Source organism: Pan paniscus, chromosome 2 (genome assembly GCF_029289425.2).
Source record: "Pan paniscus chromosome 2, NHGRI_mPanPan1-v2.0_pri, whole genome shotgun sequence".
Taxonomy (NCBI): domain Eukaryota; kingdom Metazoa; phylum Chordata; class Mammalia; order Primates; family Hominidae; genus Pan; species Pan paniscus.
In genome coordinates this window covers 182,624,996-182,651,536 of record NC_085926.1, presented here as the reverse complement: position 1 = coordinate 182,651,536, position 26,541 = coordinate 182,624,996, and the positions used below count along the sequence as shown (strand labels likewise).

Genomic DNA, 26,541 nt, shown 5'->3' with positions numbered 1-26,541 from the left:
AAACCCAGACTTAAGAACAACAGAAACACGCAAAAATGTGTTTTTAGTGGAACCCAGATGAAGGGCTGAAAGCCCAAAAGGCTGTCTCCATCTAGGGTTCTCCTCTTTGGAATTCTATCCTTTCCTCCCCACCCCCCTCAGGCACGTCCCCGCCCAACCTCTAGGCTGGGGCTCCTTGGCCTGGAGTAGGCTACCTCCAGCCATCCTGGCATTGCTTCCAGGTAGGCAGAGCACTCCGCCCACCATCACCCTCCAAACACAAAGCTGAGCCTGGCATCTAATGAGATCTGTGGTTTCAGAGATTTGGGGGACAGGAGTGGGGACCAGGACCAACTCAGTGCAAACACCTGGATCTGCTGAAATACAACAAAGAGAGAGTGAATTAAGACATCTGAAAAAAATACTCTAAGGAATTCTGCTCACCCACGTGGCCCACTGCTTCTCATTAAATAGTTGCAGTTCTCCATATTAACATATGCAAATCCAGCCCTGTGCGGGGGGTGGGGAGATACAAAGGCAAGTCCTTACAACCCCTTTCTCGCTCCCCCAAGTTTGGTGGAAGGAGTTCCCTGTGGGGTGAAGAACTCTCACAGGTTCCATTTCGATGCTTGAGAGTTGTAGCCATGGGATGCTCCTTCCCCGCGGGGAAACAGATGAGAGCAGTTTCAGGGAAAAACGAGGAAACTGATCTGTAGAGGCTGCATCTTCTAAGTTGCACGGGTCATTTTTCAACATTCCTGGATGCCCGCCATATGCCAGGAGCTTACCTTGGGTGCTGGATACACAAGAGATAACCAAGACATCGGGACTAGCATCAGATTGCTCATAGTCTAGTGGAGAAGAAGGAGAAGGAGAAGAAAATCAGATATTATAATTAAACAGCTGATGGAAGATGCTGAGTTTGGTCATGGATGCATTGCCTCTGGGACCTCCAGGTGAAAACCATCGGATGTAGAGGGTCTGATGCTTAAGAGTAATTTTTAGGCAAGAAATGTAGATTTGGGGACAGATGAGCCAAGGTCAGAAGGTGCAGGGAATGAGGGGAGGATAGTGTCAAGGAAAGAAGGAGGTGCAAGAACAAAGAAGGATTCAACAGGGTCCAACACCACCAGTCAGGACTAAAATGGGTTTCCCAGCAGCTTCATCAGGACATCACCCCTGCCCTTCGTCAGAGTGGTTTCAGTGGTGTTGTGGGGAAAGAGGCCAGGTGAGGAGGTCAGAGGAGACGGTGAGGGGAGAGGAGGCAGTGGGCAGAGCCAGAGGCAGGAGTAAGTGCCATAGAAGAGATGGGAGGACATGCATGTGCCCGCCTCACAAGGCCACAGCAGAGAGCCTGGGGCAGAGCAAGCCTTCAGCAGAGAGGAGAGGAGTTTTTTTCCTCCTCCCTTCTGCCCCTTCTAGAATAGTCAAAGGCCATCTTGGGTGAGGAAATGGCTAGAGAAAGGCACCCTTCTTCCAGTCATTCAGTAAACATTTATTGAACAGCTACTAGGTGCCAGTCTCAACACCAGGTGCTGAGGATACAGTAGACAGCAAGAGACATGGCCCCGCCTTCCTGTGCGGGAAGGTCTTCCACCCCATCCCACTTCTGAGTGGCTAACAATGGCCACGGGACGCTCATAGCACAACTCCCACTGGGGCGCAGCCCAAGCAGGGGTGGGAAAGTGTGTGGGGCTCATCTGTGTCCTCTGGAGGTTCCCCTGGTCCCCAATTCTTGGCCTGGTTTCTCAGAAGACTGCATTCCTACTAAGGATTTAGGGGATGTGATTTAAGCAGCAGCCCTTTGATGGTGGGGGTGGGAATGTTGCATTTTCAGAGGCAACTCTTAAATAACAGAAAGCTTTCCTGCCAGGATGGCTCTGGAATGACAGCAGAATGTCAAGCAGCTTAAGAAAATTGAGGGGATTTTTTTTTTTTCTGGAAGGGCATAAGTGGTCAGACATGACGGCTCATGCCTGTAATCCCAGCACTTTGGGAGGCCAAGACGGGTGAATTGCTTGAGGCCAGGAGTTTGAGACCAGCCTGGTCAACATAGCAAGACCCTGTCTCTACAAAAAAAAAAAAAAAATAGAAAAAATAATAATACTAATCAGACTTGGTAGTACACACCTGTAGTCCTAGCCCCTTGGGAGCCGAGGCAGGAGGATCACTTTGAGGAGTTTGAGGCTGCAGTGGGCCGTGATCAGAAAGCCGGGGACGTGCAGTGTCCTTTTGGCTCCCAAATCATTCAGATCCTGTTTTTCTATTTTGCTTCCTCCTTTTTTTTTTTTTTTTTTTTTTTTTGAGATGGACTCTCGCTCTGTCGCCCAGGCTGGAGTGCAGTGGCGCCATCTTGCCTCACAGCAACCTCCGCCTCCCGGGTTCAAGCCATTCTCCTGCCTCAGCCTTCCGAGTAGCTGGGCCTACAGGCGCCTGCCACCATGCCCAGCTAATTTTTGTATTTTTAGTAGAGACAGTGTTTCACCGTGTTGGCCAGGGTGGTCTCGAACTCCCGACCTCGAGTGATCTGCCCATGTCCGCCTCCCCAAGTGCTGGGATTACAGGCCTGAGCCACTGCGCCTGGCCTTCATTTCCTCTTAGCTGAGGTCCTTCCGGTCTGCAGATCTTCCTCCTGGCGGCCTCCACTCTTTTCCCTTTCCTGTTCCGTGTCTACCTTTCGTCGGGGAGAGAGTGGAGCACCGCACGGAAGAGGTGCCATGAGGACAGGGGCCGCGTCTGCTTCCCCAGCTCCTGGATCCCCGCCTGGCACACAGTGGGCCTTCAAGATGGATTCGTTGCCTGAAGGAAGTCAAGAAACCAGGCTAGCGTTCCATTTCTCCTCTCCCTTCAAGGCCTGTGCAGGGAAGGCCTGGCTGCTGCCATGAAGGGGAAGAGAGCCCGGGACAGTGACTCGCCAAAGGGCCCCGGCCAAGGCCCAGCGCAGCAGGAAGGCCGGCCGCATCCTGTCGGAGCCGCACCTCTGGCTTTCGGCCGTGACACTGGGACCCAGGGAAGCCCTGGGATCTCCCCGGGGACCCTCCGACATGAGCCCTGTTCCATATGCCTGAAGAGCGGGGCCAGGAGGGAAGGAAGTGCCCAGACACAGGGAGACAGAGCATTAAAATTCCAGCGGCAGTTCCACGGGCAGGAGCTCACGGTTCCTAACTGACCGTAAACCCTTTCTCCTGACAGCTCTTGGAATCCATCACTCCAGCCTCTCCCCGAGCAGCTGACACATCGCAGCAACGCTTCTCCAGGAGTCAGGGTCTGCTGACTCCGGCAGGGACGGGAAGGCAAGCGAGCGCGAGCAGCTGAAATGGCCCCTGTCTCCCCTGACTTCAGGGCCGAGGGCAGGCGGGCCGGGGAGGCCCATGGAAAGGGCTGTCAAGTGTAGCGCGATTCCCAGCCACAGCCCGAGAAGGTGGTTTGCTAACTGTCTGCCTCTGGGTGGAATTCTATTAACCTAGTGGGGGAAACTCGTTTTCTCCCCACTGAAAGCTCTGAATGGTGTGTCACATATGTCTTTTATTAATAAAAAAAAAAGAGAGAGAGAGAGAAAATAGAGTCATTATTACTGCATAATTGCAGTTCATTTGGTAGGCCAGATCTTTCAAACCCGGGTGTTGGGGGTGCAGTGGAGGGGGGGTGGTGATAATAAAAGGGACCTTGATATGAACCGCTTGGGAACCACCTGTGTAGGAGGCAGTTCGGGAGCGACTCTCAAAAGGTGCAGTGGCTTGCAAGATTCAGAGCTGGCATGGGCAGGGACACCCCTCTCAGAGCTGACAGAGTGCACCGCAGCCCTGGCGCCAGCTCGGGGAATCAGGTGACCTTAAGCAAGGCCCTACCCTCCCAGAGTTTCTTTCTTTCTTTCCTTCCTTCCTTCCTTTCTTTCTTCCTTTCTCTCTCTTTCTCTCTTTCTTTCTTTTTCTTTTCTTTTCCTTCCTTCCTTCCTTTCTCTCTCTCTCCCCCTCCCTCCTTCCTTCTTTTCTCTTCTCTTCTTTCTTTCCCTTCCTTCCTTCCTTTCTTTTCTTTCTTTCTTCTTAAAGTTAAGGTGTATAGACTTAACTGCCCTATAGTTATGTTTCTTTTCTCTTTCTTTTTTTTTTTTTGAGACAAAGTCTCACTCTGTCACCCAGGCTGGAGTGCAATGGCACCATCTCAGCTCACTGCAACCTCTGCCTCCCGGGTTCAAGCAATTCTCCTGCCTCAGCCTCCCAAGTAGCTGAGATTACAGGTGTGCACAACCACACCCAGCTAATTTTTGTATTTTTAGTAGAGACGGGGTTTCACCATGTTGGCCAGGCTGGTCTTGAACTTCTGACTTCAAGTGGTCTGCCCGCCTCAGCCCCACAGAGTGCTGGGATTACAGGCGTGAGCCACCGCGCCCGGCTAGGAAGGCTACTATTTAAGATGCTAACCTATCTCAGCTCTAGGACTTGGAAAAGAACTTTAAAGGAGCGATCTTGTGCTCCTGGGAGTCAGCAGAGTGGTGGCAAATATCAGAGGGAAAACCCCCTCTTTGTTTCCACACAGAAGTGGCGTTCTGGAGGCCAAGTTCAGGCCACATTGTCAGCCACCCCTCCCAGCTACAGTTTCTCCTTCTAGTATTCTTTTGAGTCAAAACTTTGGAACATTTCTGTGTTTCTTTTCATGAAGAAGATATTTTACTTATAATACCTGTAAGAAAATAGAGCCAAGATTAAACATAGAGAACCTCCCTCTTCGAACATGAGGGAGAATCCCTAGAAAATGGGCTAGGACTCATGGATGGGACCTTCATGACTTATTCTGTGGATGACAGATCCTATTACTGGTCCGTCTGCCAGCACCACCAGGGGCAGCCACGCCAGCCGGAGAGTCACACAAGATGGGGTCTGTTTCCTGGCTCAGCAAGGGAGAAATGTACATCCCTCACCTCTGGGCCTCTAATGAATTCTGATTCAAGCTGAACAGGCCTAGGAATCGATAGTTTTAATGATTTCAAAAACTGGCCCCACTCTGGGTAAAATTACAATGCGTAAGAAGCTCAATGGAGCTTAAAGGCCACAACCTCATCATCATTTCATTAGACTCACATTTCAGCAAGATAGAAAGAAACATTCTTACACACCGCCCCCTCCCACAGCTCCCCTGTCCTCCCCAGCCCTGTGTAGTCATGCTGGAGGACAGCGATGGTTTACAGCAGCCGTCAGCCACCACAGCCACCGGCCCCCTCCCAGCGTGCGCTCCGCCCCGGAGGAAGCTCAGCGCAGTCGCTGGAGACCTCCGTGCAAATCAGTGCCTATGCCTCCCAAGACAAGTTTGCAGTCCTGGGAAGTTTAGGAAAAACAACCCTGCTGTCAGTGTGGCTTCTCACAGCTGGAGGGGTCAAGTTATCAACACAGTATAAACCCAGGCCAGCAGAACCTTGTCCCACCCAGGGCCCCAGACGCCCTCTGGGAAGCAAAGAGTTTGAAAATGTCTTAAGCTTTTCCAGTTTGTTTATTTTCCAATGTTTAATGATATTGTCCATGCAAGGAACAGAACCCCAGCTCCTGCTAACAATTAAAGAGGTTTTCTAATTTAGGAGAGAATGTGATTTTTTCAAAAAGAGAGAAAACTTGCACAGGAAGTCAAGCAAATACTCCACATTGAGAACACACATGCAGAAAAGCCTAGCGTCGAGAAGACCCTGACTGCCTGGTGAACATACGGAATGAAAACTGTTCAGGGCGGCTGACCCAACGAGGAGGCAACATCGGAGGAGGCTGGCAGACGTCTGCTGGACCTCGCTGCACCGCTGCCACCACCAGACTGTTTCATGACTGTGGCTTGTATCTGTGACCCCAGACCTCACCATCCATAGGTCCGGATGGGCTCCCATCGGTGAAATGACCAGAATTCACTGTGCTTGTTTCTGTCTGCTGTAGGCTTACTCTGACGTGGAGGACCCCTTGGGAGTGCCCCGCGTGTGTTCGTGAACAGGACTGTCAGCGAGAGTCCCTCTCCCCACGCGACTCTGCGCTGATGTCGTGCTGCCACAGTCACTCCAGGGTCACCTCGTTTGCTGGCCTGCCCTGTGGGAACGCTGCCACCCATACCCAGGGCGTTGCCTTTTGAAGCCCCCAAAACTGCAGTGCCTGAGGCTCCAGAACAGGGCTGTTGGCCTCATGCCCTCAGCACACAGTAGCCTCCCTGTGTCCTGGGGTGTCCTCTCCACTCTGTCATATGCTGTCACCTGGACACCCAAGAGGGCTGACCTCCCTGAGTCTCGCAGGGTAGTGAGGTGGGATGGGGAGTGAGATATGTTTCTCTCTACTTCCCTTTCCTTCCATCCACTGCCAGTAGACATTTTTGCCCCAGACTTTTCCAAACCCAGCAGACTAGGAAATGGTTGAGGCTAAAATTAGGATCCCTACTCCGTGTCCTCAGACCAGTGGTTCTCCACCTTGGCTGCGTATTAGAATCACCTAGGGAACTTTAAAAAAACTCAATTTCCTAGGCCATACCTCGAACCATGAAATCAGAATCTTTGGGCATCAGTAATTTTTAAGTCTCCCTGGGCAATTTCAACGTGCAGCCAAGGTTGAGAACCACTGCCTTAGAGGAAGGAAAGGAAGGAGGCAAGGAAGGGAAGAAGTAGGGGTGGTGGGAGGGAGGACAAGGCCAAAACTGCAAGCCCTTTCCCTGTGATGGAAGAAAACTGACGTGAGCCAGACCTGGTGCCACACCCCGGGACACACACCGAGAAAACCCAGTGAATCTTCTGCCAAGCCTGCCGGTGACTCGGGGTGCTGTTGTCAGTATCTTTTTTCAGCTGAGTCAACACATCGGGAGAGCCGAAGAAGACAAACACAGGGCGACTCGCCGCTGATGACTTTCCACTTCATACCTGGTGGCATCCGAGATGCCCAAAGGGAGGAGGCCTTGTCAGTGGCGAAAGCGGAGACAGACAGAACCCTACACTTGATGGGATGTCGGGAGAGCGTCCAGTCTAGCCCTGTGTAGATTTCTGAACTACCCAAGACTGCTGGCCATCTGTCCCAAGAACACGTGTGACCAGGAACCAGCCTCTGTTAGCTAGGAACACAGAGTCTGTTCATTCATTCATTCGTTCACTCACGCATTCGCCTAATCACAGCTCAGCATGGCAGAGCCGTGAGTAGGGGCCCTCAGATACCACATGCAGCTCGGCGCTTCCCAAGCTTTGTTTTTGGTTGAGGAATGCTGGGTTTAAGTGAAACCGTATGGAGGCATAAACAAATACAAGAGAGCCGCTCCAGCTAAAGCAGGGGAGGGGGCCCTGCGCCCGGCCCACTTGCCTCCCTTCCACTAAGGGGGCTTCACCAGATTCTCCTGTTTCAAGGAGAAATAGAGTTTGGAAACCTCTCATTTTATAAACGAGGACACTGAGGCACAAAGCAGGGTGGTTGGTGCCTTGCCTAAAGTCATACAGATTTCATGTAACAAATTGTGCTGGCTAGGTATGGGAGGATGCAGAGCTCACAGCACAGATGAATACCTCCATCGCAAAGGCTGAACCAAATGCCCCGTTAAATCAAGAGATCTGCCTCTCTCAGCTTTGTTTTCTGAAGAAATCCCTTCCCAGGGTTCTTCCCCAGCATGCGGCACTCAGGGGGAACCACAACCTTGTCCTCTAGGGCCCAGCAGGTGTAATGTTCAGTGGGCATGCGCTGGTGCAGCATACTGCCAGCATCCACGCCGGTGTCCTGGGGGTTTACCTGATTGTTAACTATTTTAAAGATCACACTTGGATCCCACTACCAATGTTTCCAAAGTACAAGTAAGAGCCGGACGCGGTGGCTTATGCCTGTAATCCCAGCACTCTGGGAGGCCAAGATGGGCAGATCATTTGAGGTCAGAAGTTCGAGACCAGCCTGGCCAATATGGTGAAACCCCGTCTCTACTAAAAATACAAAAATCAGCTGGATGTGATGGCAGGTGCCTGTAGTCCCAGCTACTCAAGAGGCTGAGGCAGGAGAATCACTTGAACCCGGGAGGTGGAGGTTGCCGTGAGCCAAGATAACACCACTGCACTCCATCCTGGGCAATAGAGCGAGACTCCTTCTCGAAAAAATAAAAATAAAAGCAAAATGTGACTAAGAATCAGACAGTAACAGAAAATATCAGTAACAAAAGAGTCCACACCTGCCTTTCTCATTGCTATTATTTGATACCAGATCTACCTGAAATCTTTCAGAAAGAGGGAAGAGCATTCTTTTCCTGGGAGCTTTCTAGGTGCAGACTTCCGCTCATAGCTGACAGTGCACAATGGGCAAAGGGTGACCAGGCTGACTTCTTCTTCTTCTTTTTTTTTTTTTTTTTTTTTGAGATGGAGTTTTGCTCTTGTTGCCCAGGTTGGAGTGCAATGGTGTGATCTTAGCTCACTGTAACCCACGCCTCCCAAGTTCAAGCGATTCTCTTGCCTCAGCCTCCCAAATAGCTGGGATTACAGGCACCCGCCAACACGCCCAGCTAATTTTTGTATTTTTAGCACAGACGGGGATTCACCATGTTGGCCAGGCTGGTCTCGAACTCCTGATCTCAGGTGATCCTCCTCAGCCTCCCAAAGTGTTGGGCTTACAGGCGTGAAACACCGCGCCTGGCCTATGCTGTCTTCTGGAGATGGACTGAAGGCCACACCGGGCCTCGGGACACAGCCTGAGGGCTTCAACCCCTGGGAAGGGATTTCTTCAGAAGACAAAGCTGAAAGAGGCAGGTCTCCTGATTTAACGGGGCATTTGGTTCAGCCTTTGCGATGGAGGTATTCACCTGTGCTGTGAGCTCTGCATCCTCCCGTACCTAGCCAGCACAATTTGTTACATGAAATCTGTATGACTTTAGGCAAGGCACCAACCACCCTGCTTTGTGCCTCAGTGTCCTCGTTTATAAAATGAGAGGTTTCCAAACTCTATTTCTCCTTGAAACAGGAGAATCTGGTGAAGCCCCCTTAGTGGAAGGGAGTTCCATCCCTGCCCCTTCCACTTGCTGACAGTCTGCATGTGGCGGGGGCATGCGTTTCTCTAATCCACAGCGTACGTGTAGTGGGTGCTGTCCCCCCCAGGAACCACCCTCGGCTGAAGGGAGCCATCTTGCCTGGGTTTCCCCCTCCCAGAGGGCACAAGGATCCCATCGCCTCAATGGGGGCACATCTTAAAAGGGCCACCCAAGCTTCAGCACACCAGCCTCGCTGCCGTTCAGCCTTTCCTGTGCCAGCCTGCCTTCATGACTCCCCAGCGGGGCTGCTCCGTGAGTGCTCCCAGTTACCCTGCATGCCGACAGCCCGTGAGTGCTCCCAGTTACCCCGCACACCCAGAGCCTGCGTTTTGAGAACCTGGCCCAAAGCAGTACTCAACCACAAAACAGGGGCAGATTCCTACCTCTCGGCTACGGTGAGGGTTAAGTGAGCACACTGCTCACATGAAATTTCCTCTCCAACGCAGCGCCTGGCCTATAGTAAATGAGCCATACATACTTGTTCATTTCCTCCCTCTCTCCATTCTTTCTTCCCCCAAGTGTGTTTATAGTCTTTATTGTGAGTGTTCTCCATCCTTGGAGAGAGACATCTGGCTCTCTGTTCATTGGCAGAGCTGAAGTGATTGACACACTCTAAACCTAGTAAGTGTCTCATCCCTTTCTGACGTACAATTGTTTATGTAGCTGTGCTCACTCCTCATACCAACACACACACACGCACACACACACACGTACAGACACACACATGCACACACATGCACACAAGTGGTATTGCCGAATCCTGCAGTCTTTGTAGTTTCACAAACATCCAAATCTTGACACCACTGCCACAACACACAGAGAACTGCTTGTGTGGAGACCTGTATGCCAGGTGCTGTGAGACATCCCAGGAGGGAGAAGCTCATTTTCCAATGATGGAATCAAGGAGGGCTTCATGAGAGAGGTGACATTTGTCATGGGCTTTGAAGGCTGCATGGAAATCCAGCAGGCAGAGGGGGTGGGAGTGGCTTTCCAAGCCAAGGGAACTGTGGAGTTGGGAAAACACAAAGCATGTCTAGGCAAGTCCTCCAGTCTAACTGAAGATAAAGCTTCAAGAGGAGGATGAGAGGGAGGAGCCAAGGGTGGGAAGGTAGTTTGTGACTTGACTGGGTGGGGCCTTGAGTGCCAAGCTGAGGCCAGAAGTAATGAGATTCTACTGACAATTTCTGAGAGGTGGAGGGAGAGCTTTTGGAAGGTCAGTCATGGAGATGATTGAATGAAAAAGATACTGAGGTCAGGCCAGGCGCGGTGCCTCATGCCTGTAATCCCAGCACTTTGGGAGGCCAAGGTGGGTGGATCATATGAGGTGAGGAGTTCGAGACCAGCCTGGCCAACATGACAAAACCTTGTCTCTACTAAAAATAGAAAAGGTAACTGAGAGTGGTGGCACACACCTGTAGTCCCAGCTATTCGGGAGGCTGAGCTAGGAGAATCGCTTGAACCCAGGAGGCGGAAGTTCTAGTGAGCCGAGATCACGGCGCTGCACTCCATCCTGGGAGACAGAGCAAGACTCCATCTCAAAAAAAAAAAAAAAAAAAAAATAGGAAAGATACTGAGGTCAGAAAAACAGTGAGGAGGCCGTGGTAACAGACAGAGTTAGCAAGGACCCCCCTCCTGGAGAGGGGATTGGTAGACCAGGACAGGAGGAGTCTCAGGATAGGAATGTGAGCATCCACCCCTTCCAGATCACCACTACCACGAAAACCTTCAGGGGCAGCTGTGCACATACCCCCAGCTCCTCATCTGAGAACGGGTGCCAAGTGAACTCCATCTCCAGAAATTGTTTGGGGAAGTGAAAGAGGAAACCGAACTCAGAATAAGGGTGCCTGACTCACTGTCTCTCAGTGACCATGTGCAGAAAAATCCTCTGAGCCTGCCACCAGCCACCTCCTCTGTCCACACCTTACTTCACAGGAATTCAGACACCAAGAGGGAGTCCCACACACGAAACACCTGGAGACGTGAAGAAACAGACTCAGCCCTACCTCCCTCCTCCCTCGCTGCGAGGTCTTGGGCAATCACTGACATATTTCCGGGCCTCAGTTTTCTCACCTATAAAATGATAATAATAACCAGCGCTACCCATTTGTGGGACTTTTATGAGATCAAATAGCCCAATAAACTCGAAAACGCTTAAAGCTCTTTGGAAGAAATGCAAGTGTAATTGTTGAAGTTGTTATGTCATTGGATATTACTATCGCCACTACCGCTATAAACTTGCATATCTCTATTCTCTGAAGAGGTCAAATGCTGTTCATGGTGTTCTTCTTTCATGAATAATTTCCAAACACCTCCTCTTGTTTACAGGTGGGCCCTACACGAGAAGGTTCCACAGATACTGCCTGCCTAAAGTGGATCTTGAGTCAGATCCTACGAAAGCCAGAAGGAGGGCATGGCTGAGAGCACCTCGGAGAGGCAGAAAAAGGGGAGCTGACTCAACACTGCTCTGTTGGGAAGGTGCGGTGTCCCGGGGAGGGAAAAGCAGGTGACTCAAGGTGAAACTTTCTGGACACAGAGGAGCTGGGATCTCTCATCCAATTCATGCAAATCCTTGGCTGCATCAACCCAGATCCCACCCCTCCCCATACGAGGCTACCTTCTGGTCTCACTGCCTTGAAATCTAACAGTGCAGCCAATGTGACTCACCAACCATGTGGCTTGCAAACATCACTAAGCTTGTCTCATTTTCCTCATCTGTAAAATGGTTTAATAATCTCTGAGCTGCCTGCCTTCCAGGGCTGATGTGGGGAGGAGGAACCCATGGGCTGAGGATGTAAGAATGCTTTGGTGACTATGAGGTGTTGTATTAAGGTAAAGAGTTGTTGAGGGAATGTTTTAAGATGATTTCTGGGTCAGGCGCGGTGGCTCACACCTGTAATTCCAGCACTTTGGGAGGCCGAGGCAGGCAGATCGCCTGAGGTCAGGGGTTCGAGACCAGCCTGGCCAACATGGTGAAACCCTGTCTCTACTAAAAATACAAAAAATTAGCCGGGCGTGGTGGCAGGCACCTGTGATCCCAGCTACTCGGGAAGCTGAAGCAGGAGAATTCCTTGAACCCGAGAGGCAGAGGTTGCAGTGAGCCAAGATCGCGCCATTGCAATCCAGCCTGGGCAACAGAGTGAGACTCCGTCTCAAAAAAAAAAAAAAAAAAAAAAGATGACTTCTGGCTTGAGGGTGGTGGTGGTGGTGGCGACTGGAGGCTGCTCTGGAGTGGTTAGGGGAGATGTTGGGGGAATCCCAGGAAGCCAGACCCAAAGTTCCAAAGTAGGGAGAATTCTCTTGAACATAGGTTTAAAGTATCTCTTAGTATTCTGGTACAAAGTTCCTTCTTCCCCCAAAAAGCAAATCACAAGACCAGGACAATGTGTGGGGATCATGATCTTCTGGCAGCCCACAGCTTGGCTGTTGCACTCTTCCTGAATGCCTCTGGACTTTCTAGACAGAGGCACGGAGCTGGTCTGGGACAGTCCCTCCGACCAGACTCTGATCACACCCCCAAACTCAAGCCCACCAGGCTGACTGATGTTGACTTCTACCAGTTGAAGGCCATCCTTAGCCACACTTTCCCTCCTTGGTGTAGTGGCCATAGACTCCGGAACTAGACTGTCTGGGTTCAAACCCCAGGTTTACTAATAGCCAGCCATGTGTGCTCTTGGGCAGGTTATTAACCCTTCTGGGCCTTCACTTCCCCATCTGTATTTGTGGCTAATAGGGCCCATCTCATAGCCTTGTTTTAAGAGTTAAATGTATTAACAAAGTGCTTAGCACAGTGCTTGCCACTAAATAAGCACTATTTCTGTACTGGCTCCTTCTGCCAAGATTGAGCTGAAGGTCTGTTTTTTGTTTTTGTTTTTGTTTTTGTTTGAGATGGAGTCTCGCTTTGTCACCAGGCTGGAGTGCAGTGACGTGATCTCGACTCACTGCAACCTCCACCTCCTGGGTTCAAGCGATTCCCCTGCCTCAGCCTCCTGAGTAGCTGGGACTACAGGCACGCATCACCACGCCCAGCTAATTTTTTTGTATTTCAGTAGAGACAGGGTTTCACCATGTTGTCCAGGATGGTCTTGATCTCCTGACCTCATGATCCACCTGCCTTGGCCTCCCAAAGCGCTGGGGTTACAGGCATGAGCCACCACACCTGGCCTTAAGGTCTGTTTTTGAGAGGCCTCTGTGACTGCTTTCTGCTCTATTGCCTTCCTCCACAGTTGCCTTTTTTCCTTGTCATGTTGGTGCTTCCTGGTCACACAGAAGCAGAGAGCCAGCATTCATCCTTCTTGGGAACTCTCGGTCCTCTCCTCTTGCCTGGGTTTGAGATCCTCCTTTACAAAGTCATGTCCCTCTCATCATTCAAAACTCTGCTCAGTACCTATGTCCTTCATGAAACATGGTAGTGGTGGCCACAGTGGGAGAAGCATAAACTCTGGGATCAGACAGACCTGGGTTTGAATCCAAGCCTAACTTGTCCCACCAGCTGGGTGACCTTGGGCAATTACTTTACCTCTCTTAGTCTCAATTTCCTTACTTGTAACATGAGGTAAGTATCTCTTCCTCACGGATGAAGATGAGGATGATGCCTGAGGCAGTGATGGCACATAATAGGTGCTCAACAAATGTTACTCTTCCCTCCTCTCAACCTTGCTCTGATAGCAGTTTCTTCTCTCTCCTCCAGCCCTTAACAGCATTTTACAGCCTCAGTAAGAGGTGGAAACATACATACACACTGTGTGTATGTTCTTAGATATTTATCATGTGTTGGCTCTTCTTTCATTCATTCAACATTTATTAGGCATTTGCTATTTGTCTGATGCTCTGCTAGGCCCTGGGAAAGACTAAGACTGAATCCTTTCCCTGAGGAGCTCACAGAAAATTGAGAGGATCATCCTAAGGTCAGGAGTTCGAGACCAGCCTGGCCAACGTGGAGAAATCCTGTCTCTACCAAAAAAATATGAAAATTAGCCGGGTGTAATGGCAGGCGCCTATAGTCCCAGCTACTTGGAAGATTGAGGCAGGGAGAATTACTTGAACCCGGGAGGTGGAGGTTGCTGTGAGCCAAGATCATACCACTGCACTTCAGCCTGGGTGACAGAGAGAGACTCCGTCTCAAAAAAAAAAATTTTTTTGAGAGGATCAAATATATGTATGTTTAGATAATCTCAGAGTCTACGGTCAGTGTTCTAGTGGGGGGCGTGTCTGCACGGCACTTTCGATCACAGCATATGGTGCAACTAACAAGGCTCCTTTCAGCAGTCAAAGGCCTTCAGTTCAACTCAGCCAGTGTTGACTGGGCCCCTGCTGTGTGCCAGGCACTGTACTAGGTACCGGGAGTTCAGGATGAAGAAGACAGTGCTTCCACCCTCAAGGAGTGCAGGATCTGGTAGGAAAGACAGACAGAGGATATAAGGGTCACACCGTGTGGACAGTGCCTCTATGCCCAGGTGTGGTCATGCAAGAGGGAGACAGCTAAGTGTGAGGGGTAAGGACAACTTCCTGGACAAGGTGGCATCTAAGACTTGGAGGACAAGTAGGAATTGCCTAACAAAGGAGGGACAGAAGGTCCTTCCAGGTGGAGGGAAATAGTCTGGGAGGAGCCAGGCCGGGCCTGGGGCTCAGGGGATTAAAGGTAGTTCTGTAAGGGTGGACGCATGCACAGGGAGCTTGGAGCCTCCAGCAAGATCCTCTTTTCTTCTGTTTCTGTCCCCAACACCCTTTCCCTGCTCACATCCCTCAGCCCCAGCTCCAGAAGACCCCTTTTCTAGAGGCTTCAGCCTCTCTGATGCTAAAACCTATCCTACCTTGGGGGCTATGCAGCCCAGGCTCTTCCGGAGGGACAGAGAAGCTGTGGAAGGAAAACGGGATGGGGAGCTGAGAGTGGGCAAGAAAGAGGAGAAGTCCCCACCCCTCCATGCAGGGACACTGACCAGCGTCCAGGGTGATCCCTGTATTGGGTCACTGCATATTCGTGGCGACAGCTGCTGGGTGTCAGGAGAGATCCTGCTTCCTTGGCTGAGGCCTGCCCACCCCAGCGCCTGCTCACCTGTTCTGTGCTAAGCCTCCACACGTCCCCTCCTCCTGCCAAATCAGTTTCTGCTAATTAGGTCAAGGTGAAGGTTATCTCCCCTCCCTGGAGTTTGACCTTGCAGCCAGCAGCCCAGGAGAGTTCTAGCACACCCCATATTTGCCAGGGGACTTGTGGGCAGTTACCACACTCACGTGCACACATGCGCACACTCCCTCCCACACGCCAGCTCACAGTACCCACACTCACACACAGACACTCACACCACTTACCCACGCATCTGCTTAGAGACACACTTGCACGCATGCCAGAGGGCCCAGCTTGCCTCTGCTCTATAAGCTCCCTTGGGAGAGAAGCAGACCTCCAGAAGGTTCTGGGCCTCCAGCCCAGGGATGTCAAGCCCCATGCCAGAGAACCCTCCTATCTCTTGCTGAGAGGTTACCAAAGGGTTAAGAGAGAACATTTCCAGGGAGTTTGCCTCTTAATCAACACAGTTAATTCTTTTCCTTTTACAAATATAAATTCTTGGCAGTCAGTAACCAAGAAAGAAAGGAGAAAGAAAAAAAACTTAACCCAACATTAGTCAAATCTTTGCCTCTTCCTATTTTTTTTCAAGTTAAGACCCAGAGGAATTCAAAGCAATGAGACAAATCCCAGCCCAGATGGAATGTTTTTGCTAATATACGTCTGCAAGTTATTTAAATGTATGTTTAAGTGTGTGTGTGAGAGAGCGAGAGAGAGAATATGAGAGCAGGCAAGCATGGTTGAGCGGTGTTTGTGCATGTGTGTGCCTCTGTGTGTGTGCGCCTCTGTGTGTGTGCATGTGTGTGCCTCTGTGTGTGTACGTGTGTGCCTGTGTGTGTGCATGTGTGTGCCTCTGTGTGTGCATGTGTGTGCACGCATGTGTGTGCGTGTGTGTGCACACATGTGTGTGGCTAGAGCACACAGCAGAGCAGAGGAGCCACCAGAATCCCTGCCTGAGCCCCAGCTACCCTCTGGCCCTGGCTCTCTGGTCTGGACCTGGAGCAATACAAGGCCATTGCCCAGAAGGCTGTCCTTGACCCTCAACGTGGGGTCTTCTGGGACAATAGCCCCTGTTTCTGCCCCTCAGCCCCAAGGTGGCCTCAGTGACACATTCTGCTAAGGAAAACCCACCCACCATACGCATGTCTTGCCCTCGTTTCCTGCTTAGCCGGAAGGTTTGGGGCTGGAGTTTCCAGGCCTGGAGGAGAGGGATAGTTGAGAGGACCAGGCTCCATGGCACAGAGCTGCTCCCCACACCCCCCCTCCAAGAGTGGACCTGCCTGGACTTGAAATCTGGGCTTAGACTGTGTTCCTGGCCTCTCTCTATCTCCTCTCAGACCTCTCTCAAGATCTTCAGCCCCTTGTGGTATTCCCTCTCACCCCAACAGAATCCCCCATGGATGACAGGGTCAACCCTTACCCACGGACTGCACCTCAGCAGGACTCCCCACCCCCTGCCCCTAGAAGCACCCTCAGTTGGGTTCAGGGTGCAGGGGCCTTGCAGACAACCCCTGAGCTCCCCACCTGCCCCAACTCCCTCTCGTCTGCTCCCTTCTGAGTTGACTTTAATTCTTTTAATCTTTCCTCTGAAATCGCTCCTCTGGCCTTGCCATCAGCTGTGTGGGTTCCAACTTCCTGATTTCCATAGGGAGATTAAACAGCTTTCTCCATCCAAGGCAGTTTGGATGTCTGGGCCACCCCCTGGGCTGGCTAGACCCCTCTCTGCCGAGGGGGCTGCTTTCACTCTTTTGAGCCCTGGCCCACCCTGAGTCCCGGGCCTTCCACATGGAACTTCCCATGCCCCCTCCCTGCCCTGCCCCCCCAAGAGATTCCAGCCCTCCCATGTCTTCCCTTTCACAGAGGCCTCTCAGCATCTCGAACCAGGCCCAGAGCCTGGAGTGCACGACTTCCTCCATCAACAGCTCTTGGGAAGCAGGCAGGCGGGGAACAGGGTCTGGGATCCGCAGAGAGGATCCCCTGCCTGGTTACTGTCCCCATGCCCCAGCCCCTCTCCAGGCTTCTCTGCTCCTTCCACCACTCGTGCCCTCTGAGGTCCTTTTCTGAGCATGTGGCCATCCACCGTCTGTGCTGGCTGCTGAGGGGACAGGACTCACCAGCTCTCAGTGTCATCTGCTCTGCTCATCTGTGGGTGCCAGCTCAGGACCTGGTGCTCAGCTGAGCCTGGCAGGAGACAGAGCAAAGTGGAGTCAGGTTCAGGGGACTAAGTGGGAAGGCAGTTTGGGGAGGGGCACAGAGAGGGTGTCCAAGGGAAACTAGAAATGAGGCTTTTTTTTTTTTGAGATGGAGTTTCACTCTTCTCACCCAGGGTGGAGTGCAGTAGCGCAGTTTTGGCTCACTGTAACCTCCACCTCCCACGTTCAAGTGATTCTCATGCCTCAGCCTCCCAAGTTGCTGGGATTACAGGTGCATGCCACCACACCCGGCTAATTTTTATATTTTTAGTAGAGACAGGGTTTCATCATGTTGGCCATGCTAGTCTCGAACTCTTGACCTCAGGTGATCTGCCTGCCTTGGCCTCTCAAAGTGCTGGGATTACAGGCGTGAGCCACCATGCCCAGCCTACAAATGAGTTTTGTATGGCATGTCATTTGAACTTGCCCTGAAATGTAGCTAGGGGATGGAGGAAGCTGAGATCTGACTTCAACATGGGAGGAACAGTTGCTTAGAAAGGAATCTCTGAGGCAGAAAAGGGGAAAGAAGACCTTCTGTGGAACGTGTCCTGGAATGCCACCTTGTCAGGGCTATGATTTGCCTCTGAAATGAGTGGGGTCCTGGGGCCTCCACACATGGACACCAGCTTCCCAAGGCCTAAAGATGCCAGATGGACTCTTGGGTCTGTCCTAGACTGAGGGCTTCTGGGAGTCCATGAATCTCCTGACACTGTGTGCAAAGTATTGTGGATCTGGGCAGCATTACGGGGCTTCATTCATGTTCTCAAAGGGTCTCTCACCTCAAGAAGCTAAAAACCACTATGCTGGAGGTTAACACAAAGGTGACCCTTGAGGCTGGCCAGAGTGACCCAAAGGTCATGCCACAAGTGGGCCAGAGTGGCACCAGATGACTTCTGGCTCAAACAAGTAGACCGGGTCAGGCTCAGGCAGTCACATGAGACACATCTCATTTCTAGATGTGGGGAGAGAGTCTGGAGATGACCTTGGCTCCTGGAGATGGCATCTTAAAGCAGATCTCTGCCAGGCGAGATCCCGTGGCCCATGGGACACACCTTCACTGGGCCTGAGCTGTCTGTCGGCTTCATCTACTGGGACACTGGCAGGTATTCACAAGTGAGATGGCAAAGGTGACCCACGGTGGGCCTCGGGTCTTCCAGTGTCAGTGAAAAGTGCACAGAAGGGTCTGGGCCTATACCTTTCACAATGTGTATGAAGGTCATCTGTCTCCGAGGGAAAACAGTGGCCAGTCTCCAAGGAGCTATGAGTGTGCCCAGCGCTGATGTGGGCAGCTCAGGGGATCAGAGACAGGGTGGGGAGGTCATTAACGCCAAGGGGGCCATGCCAAGGAAGCAGAGCTGTGTAGTGAAAGGCCCTCAGCCCACCTCCACACTAGCCTCTCTGCGCCGCAGTTCCCTCCGGGGGGAGGATGGAGCTGGCCTGCAGGGTTTCTGAGGGCCCCTTCAGTGCCACCATCCTAGGTTTTAAGAAATGTCCCTCCTGGCCGAGCGTGGTGGCTCATGCCTGTAATCCCAGCGCTTTGGGAGGCCGAGGCAGGTGGATCACCTGGGGTCAAGTGTTCGAGACCAGCCTGGCCAACATGGTGAAACCCCATCTCTACTAAAAACACAAAAAATTAGCCGGGCGTGGTGGTGCATGCCTGTAATCCCAGCTACTCCGGAGGCTGAGGCAGAAGAATTGCTTGAACCCGAGAGGCAGAGGTTGCAGTAAGCCGAGATTGTGCCACTGTGCTCCAGCCTGGGCAACAAGAGCTAGACTCCATCTCAAAATAAAAAAAAAAAGAAATGTGTCCCTCCCACTCCCTGGGCTCCTGTTTGGGGGGTGGGAAAAGTAGAGATTATCCAAAAGCCACAGAAATTTCCCAGCCCTCTCCCCACTGCACTTCAGGACCACCCACCCAGGGCCTGCCCTGGGCTCCCTCCTCCCAGAAAGTCAATTTCCCTACAAAGGAGGCTGGGGAGCGAGAAGGGCTTTCTGCTTTCTCTTTTGGTTTGCTTGTTTGCTTGCTCTCCCGCTCACATTGTGCATATGCAGGGGACTAGCTGGTTCTCTCGGTCTCGTAAGAGGAAGAGTGGTGACCCTGGCTCAGACAGGTGTGGAAGGAGCATGCTAGCACCGAGGGGGCATTGGCTGCTGAGCCAGACAGGGGGCAGGGTGTGCACTCTCCTCTGGGCCTGCAGAGGCAAAGTCCAGTCTTTGCTGTTCTAGAACAGACACACTGCAGTCCTGGATAACCCCCTAAGCTCTCTTTCTAGAGCCTGATGGCTGCAGAATGTTTTCTCCTGGCCAATGCGTGCCTGTGTAGTTTATATACATGTGCGTATGTCTGTAGATATGTGTGTATAAATATAGATAGACGGATATAAATCAAGGGTTTAGGAGGTAGGCGGAGGCGCTGACGGCAGCCAAGCCACTGCTAGTTCTTCTAAGAGGGCAGCTCGGGTGTCTCCCTGCACTCCTCTCCCGTCACTTCCGCCTGTGGCTCCTGGTCCCCACTCCCAAGCGTCAAGCTGTCATCATCACCAACTCCTCCCTCACTTCCCCCCACAGGCAGGCTGTTGCTATATCCTCACTCATTCCTCCGCAGCAACTCTGAAATCTGTTTCTTTCTGGGTCTCACCCGCTCCCTCTGCAGCCCCCTCATCGTGTCCCCATCTCTCTTTCCGCATCTCCTTGCCTCCTGGCCTCTGTTTCCTTGGCTTCTCACTCTCTTTGACTCTGAGCTCGTCCATCACCCTGACCCGCTCCTCTGTGCATATTCTAGGGACACACCGAACTCCCAGCCTCCTCTGGATCCTGTTCTCCTTCCCCTCACTCTGCCTCTCTCTCTGTCTTGTCGTGTGAGTTTCTTTCTCTCTCTATTCATCTCTGTGTCAAGTACCACAGCCAGGCACTTTCATTGGGGAGGGTGCATTTCTAACCTTTTTTCTAGCCTCACTATCAAGTGCACATTTGTCCTGGCCTGGGCTCCGAGCAGGGGCAGCACAGGGAGAACGGCCCCATGGTTCCACCTCACCAGCTGTGAGAACTCGTGGGCCTGGGGAAGAGCAGCTGGGCCAGGAACCAGTGATGCAGCCCTCTCTGTGATGGAAACAAGACACAGGCCTGGCTCATTTGCATGTCAGGTCTCTTTTACATAAATCTGCATGTCAAGCTGGAGGCCCTGGAGCCAGGTAATGCAAAGTGATGCAAAATAAATTAATCAGTGTGCCCTGCTGCAGGTGTAAGCCAGCCCTTTCTTCCAACCGACAGAGCAAAGCCAGATGAGCTGGTGTCCTTATAAGGCTGGAGGTGGAGGGTGGGGTGGGGCAGGGTGCTGGCCCTGAGCTGCTCCACCTACCAGCCCCACTCCAGAGTGGCTCTAAGAGAGAGGATGGGCCCCGGGGGCTGACCAGGGCCATGAAGCCTGCCAGCCTGAAAAGGGGGGATTAAGGCTCACCTCTTCCCATGGGGAAACTGAAGTGCAGGAAGTGGGGGAGGAACTTTTCCAAGGTTACCCAGCTGCCTATGGCTGTGCCAGATCAGAAGCGTACACTTTGGCTCTCAGCAAAGTAACCTTCCTGCTTCTTACTACTGGCTAGAAGCGGGTGAATTTTACCACTTCATTTGAGCATCTCCAGTGACTTTGGGGGATCAGAGATGAGACTCTTCCCTTCTCCTCCAGCCCAGCCTTCAGGGAGCACTGCCCTGACTCTAACCACTTTGGGATGCCCTCCAGCCCTTCCTGGCCCACACACAGGGCCCTGCTTCCCCTTTAGGAAAAGGCAAAGTGTGAAGGAGCTACTAGTAGATTTTCCAGCCTCTGGAAAGTGTGACTTCTGGGCTTCTCTTGGATTAGGAAATGGCTCATGAAAGTCCAAGGCTTCCTCCACATGAGAGCAGGATGGGGCAGGTCATGAGCTCCAGAGCCCGCCCCAGACCCAGCTCTACTCCTCCCGTGTCAGGCAAGGATGAGCCAGCCCTGGGAGCCCAAACACTCCCAAAGCCTTCACGCTTCTCCAGATGCAACCTGCAGCTTGTTTTGAGGAGATCCGCAGCACATGGCACGTGTTCTGTGACTGCTCTCACGCCCCTCTGCTGCAGGAAGCTGGCCAACAGAACCTCCTCCTGCCACTGGAGAGTGTAGGCTGACTGTGTGTGCTGATGGCCATCTCAGGAGGCAGGGCAGCCCGTGGTCACAGCCAGGGGCTTTGGAATGAGCCACATCTGTCCTGGTGCTACCACTCGCCAGCTGTGTGACCCAGGGCAAGATGCCTGGCCTCTCTGAGCCTAGTTTTCTCATCTGTAAAATAAGAGTTTCTACCTCATAGGGTTTTTTGGTTTTTGTTTTTATTATTTTTTTTTGAGACAGAGTCTCGCTCTGTCGCCCAGGCTGGAGTGCAATGGTGTGATCTCAGCTCACTGCAACCTCCGCCTCCTGGGTTTAAGCGATTCTCCCACTTCAGTCTCCTGAGTAGCTGGGATTACAGGCTCTTGCCATCATGCCTGGCTAATTTTTTATTTTATTTTTAGTAGAGACAGGGTTTCACCATGTTGGCCAGGCTGGTCTTGAACTCCTGACCTCAGGTGATCCACCTGCCTCGGCCTCCCAGAGTGCTGGGATTACAGGTGTGAGCCACTGCGCCTGGCCTCCTCATAGGGTTCTCCTTCTTCTCCCACCACCTCCTTCTCCCACCACCTTCTTCTTCCACCACCTTCTTCTCCCAACACCTTCTCCCAACACCTTCTTCTCCCATCACCTTCTTCTCCCACCACCTTCTTCTCCCACCACCTTCTCCCAACACCTTCTTCTCCCACCACCTTCTCCCACCACCTTCTTCTCCCACCACCTTCTCCCACCACCTTCTCCCATCACCTTCTTCTCCCACCACCTTCTTCTCCCACCACCTTCTTCTCCCACCACCTTCTCCCAACACCTTCTTCTCCCACCACCTTCTCCCAACACCTTCTTCTCCCACCACCTTCTTCTCCCACCACCTTCTTCTCCCACCACCTTCTCCCAACACCTTCTTCTCCCACCACCTTCTCCCAACACCTTCTTCTCCCATCACCTTCTTCTCCCACCACCTTCTCCCACCACCTTCTCCCACCACCTTCTCCCACCACTTTCTTCTCCCACCACCTTCTCCCAAAACACCTTCTTCTCCCACCACCTTCTTCTCTCAACACCTTATCCTTCTCCCACCACCTTCTTCTCCCACCTTCTCCTTCTCCCAACACCTTCTTCTCTCACCACCTTCTCCTTCTCCCAACACCTTCTCCTTCTCCCACCACCTTCTTCTCCCACCTTCTCCTTCTCCCACCACCTTCTTCTCCCAACACCTTATCCTTCTCCCACCACCTTCTTCTCCCAACACCTTCTCCTTCTCCCACCCCCCTCCCCATCTAGTCTCCACACTTGCACCAGAGGAAACATTCTAAAACACAAACATTATCATGCCACTTCCTAGCCTTTACTCCTTTCTGGCTCCCTATTGTGTTCAGGATAAAGCCCAAGCTCCTTGACACAGCCTTAGAAGGCATTTTGGGATCTGGCTTCTGCTTATCTCTCAAGCCTCATCTCTTATCTTCTTGCAGCCCAGCCTTCCAACAAGGTTGGCATATTCATGTTTGCACTCACCTCCAGGCCCCCACCTGGGCTGCTTCCTGACCCAGCTACTCACTGCCTCTCCTCTTAGTGTAGAAGCTGCTTCCTCCACAACACTTCCATTCCCGTTGCTGAGGATTCAAAGAGAAGGGCCTATGGGGCTCCCAGTCCCAGGAGATTGTGCCTGAGAGGTCAGAGCAGGAAGGACCCCTGAGATCATCTAGTTCAACCTCTCCTTTGGCAGAGGAGAAAACCCAGGCCCCCGAGGGAGGGGGTTTCCTCCAGCTTCCACCCAACCCCTCTCCACAATTAGCACAAGAGGGAAGCCAATCAGTAGGCCTCCTAGGCACCACAGGCCATTCATCCAAATACATTTGCATTTAATCTCCTCTCCCAGGGAGAATAAATACAGAGGAAAGAATTGGAGGCCCAAAGGAATCAACTGCAAACTCCAGGAATAGACTCCAGGTTTGCCTGTCATTGGGGGCAGGGCTATCTTACAGCTTCCCTCAACCATCCCTGGAGAGGTCACTCTTTTGTTTTTTTTAGACGGTGTCTCGCTCTGTCTCCCAGGCTGGAGTGCAATGGCATGATCTTGACTCACTGCAACCTCCGCCTCCCGGGCTCAAGCCATTCTCGTGCCTCAGCCTCCAGGGTAGCTGGGACTGCAGGCGCTCACCACCACACCTGGCTGATTTTTGTATTTTTAGTAGAGACAGGGTTTCACCAATGTTGGCCAGGCTGGTCTCGAACTCCTGACCTCAGGTGATCCGCCCGCCTTGGACTCCCAAAGTGCTGGGATTATAGGCGTGAGCCACCACGCCAGGCTGAGAGGGTCACTCTTTTTATCTCTTCATGAGATACTGTCCTGCCTCCTCTGCCAAGGGAGCTGGACCTGTGACCCTGCGACTAGGGCAATGAAGGGGCCTTCTGGGGAGCTGCTGACTTACAGGACAGTCAAGTGAGATCCAGTCCAGGCCACCACCGGCCTGTGGAAAGCACACAGGCCTGGAGTCAGAAGACTTGTGTTCAACTCCCACTTCCTAGCTGAGCGAATGGGCAAGTCACTTGACCTCCCTGAACCTCAGTGTCCTCAACTGTAAAATGGAGGTAAAGATAGTTTCCTCCTCACCAGGCTGGCATGCGGTCATGTGATAGAGGAGAGAGTGTCCCCTAAACAGTTCAACTTTCAAACATGCATTCTCCTTAATGAGACAGGACGAACCCCGGGAGTTTCAGATCAGGAAGCAGCCCCCCTCTGCTCTTGCTCACACTCTGTGCCTAATCTGCTGTGGACCGAAAAGTGTTGGGCTTATAAATATTTGTTCCTTATGGCCAGACTTTCATGAGTTTTATCAGCCTGGCTGATAAGATAATCCTGGCCTGTTGGGTGAGCTCTGGCACCCGGTCTTCTGCATCGCAGGTGACCTCTCAGACCTACCTTTTTAATACCCAGCAAGTCAATACAGCAGCTCTCAACTTACAGGCTGGAGAGGAGGGGCATCTGAGGGGGCCTCCGAAATTAATTCTCTTTGTTTCTGGATCTGATGTCTAGAGTTGACCGGAGACTCCGAGTTAACACGTTTCATGCCAGATGGTGACTGGGTCTCCACTGGCTCCACTGAGCTCAGAACCAAAATGGTTTTGAAAAGGCTTGAATTGAGCACTCTTCTCCTTTAATTAAGCACGAAATCTCCATATCTATTTCAGCCTCTGAAAACCGAAACCCAGGAAGGCAGGTTCCCCGGGCAGAGAGAAGAGGTGTGCAGAATTAATATTCCATCTCGACTTTTCCTGTGTAACTTAATAAGTTGCCTAAGCTTATCAGGGACCCTGGCTGCATTTAGCCACGGGGCCGGCCTGGATCACACGGCGGCCGCGTCACCTTCCCAGTTGACAAAGCTCACATTAGCACGGTTGACTGGCCAGAAGGGCCACGAGGCAATGCAAAGCGAGCCAGGGTTAAGGTGAAAAGCTGGGACCCGTCTCACCTTGATGAGTAGCACGTTACCATTTGGTAACACGTCCCTTCTCTCTCAGATGTTTTCGCTGGATCCTCCCAGAGTGACCCCGCCCACCCTCCATGCAGCCTGAACTGTACCTGCTTTCCTGGGCGCTGACTTTGGGGCCTCCGATTGGCCCCAACTGCCTTCCACTTCTCCCAGGCTCATTTTTTCTAGAACTATTCTGGGACTGTCCCAGCTCTGTACGTCCAAGAGGACAGGCAAGCGCCTGGACTAGCTCCATCCTGACCGCCAGGAGCCTCTCCCCCAACTTCAGCCCCTCCTCTGCATCCAGAAGCCAAGCCCAGGCTTGCTTCTCTCTGGAGCTGCAGGCTCTCAAGGACTCTGTTTCCCAAAAGGAAAGGTCCCATAGAAAATCAGAGGATCCTTGCAAGGGAATCCTTAGAACCAGTGTGGGAAAGGCTCCCCTGGGCATTCACCTCTTTCGGAACATCCGCTGAGCTGAGGATTCTCTCCAGAAGAGGCACCTGGTCAGGGGAGGGGAGGAAATACCAAAATTGAATTTTCCCCATAATAATAGAATTCTAGAGCCAGAAGAGATTTCAGACACCAACTAATCCAATCCCGCTTTTTAACAGATGGATACACGGAGGTTCCAGGAGGGAGAATGGTCTTTCTAATGAGTTCTAATAACTAAGGCAGGACAAGCGGGGCTTTAGCTCAGGACATGAAAAAATACAGAGAGAAGAATGAGAGAAAGAAAGAGAGAGATGCAGAACCCCTCTGCTACAGGAGTTGGCCCACATGCTCCAATCACAGAGAAAGTGGGACGTCTTGGTCCTCTGCAACATGCCCCCTGCTCTAGGACAACTCTGTGGTCTTGGTAGAGTGTCTGTCCCTTTGAACGCCCGAACAGGCACCATCCGTGTGCTCCTGCCAGCGAGGGGTGATGTGTCCCGCTAGAGGGGTCAGAGGCAAGGGCTCTGGGGTCCGGCAGACTTGGGTCAAATCTTGGCTCCACTACTCGGTTGTGTCTGTGAGACTCAACCAAGTTATTGAACCTTCTTTGTGCCTCAGTTTCACCATTTTAAGGATGGGGATAATAGAAATCACCTCGTATGGTCCATAAATGCAATAATGTGTGTAACATGCCTGACATATATTACACCTGAACATAAGCTCCACGAAGGCAGACACTTTATTTCCTGCCATTTCCTCAGCATCTAGAACATGCTGTATATATAGAATGAATGGATGCAGCATATGTTCTTTTATCAATTATTTTCCTTAATGGTTATTGTTATCATTATCATTATTACTGCCCAGAATATCTTTTTCTTTCTCTGTCTTTTTTCTTTTCCTTTCTTTCTCTTTTTCTTTTCTTCCTTTCTTCTTTCTTTTCTTTCCTTCTTTCTTTCCTTCTTTTTCCTTCCTGCCCTCCTTCTTCTTTCTTTCTCTCCCTCTCTTTATTTTTTCTTTCTTTCTCTCTTTCTTTTTCTTTATTCCTTTCTCTCTCTCTCTTTCTTTCCTTTTTCTTTTTTCTTTACTTTTTTTTTTTGAGACAGGGTCTCTCTGTGTTGCCCAGGCTGGAGTGTAGTGGCATGATCACACAGCTCACTGCAGCCTCAATCTCCTGGATTCAAGCAATCCTCCTGCCTCAGCCTCCCAAATAGCAGGGAACACAGGCACATGCTACCATGTCCAGCTAATTTTTTAATTTTTTGTAGAGATAGGGATCTCATT

The 26,541-nt window shown here is 51.7% G+C and overlaps 2 long non-coding RNA genes across 2 annotated transcripts in view; one reads left to right on the top strand and one right to left on the bottom strand.

Moving 5' to 3' along the window:
• Window positions 1-435: 435 nt before the first annotated feature.
• LOC130541391 (uncharacterized) lies at window positions 436-20,463 on the top strand. Its single transcript, XR_008955438.2, has 3 exons — window positions 436-3,805; window positions 11,305-11,454; window positions 18,186-20,463. It is a non-coding gene; the product is annotated as an uncharacterized LOC130541391 (long non-coding RNA).
• Window positions 5,459-26,541, bottom strand: part of LOC129397481 (uncharacterized) — a 57,812-nt gene continuing 36,729 nt past the window's right edge. Inside the window, exons 5-8 of the long non-coding RNA XR_010111704.1 lie at window positions 25,278-25,325; window positions 24,319-24,547; window positions 17,152-17,218; window positions 5,459-6,853 (exon numbers count right to left, since the gene is read on the bottom strand). This is a non-coding gene — a long non-coding RNA (uncharacterized LOC129397481). The remainder of the gene's footprint in view (window positions 6,854-17,151; window positions 17,219-24,318; window positions 24,548-25,277; window positions 25,326-26,541) is intronic.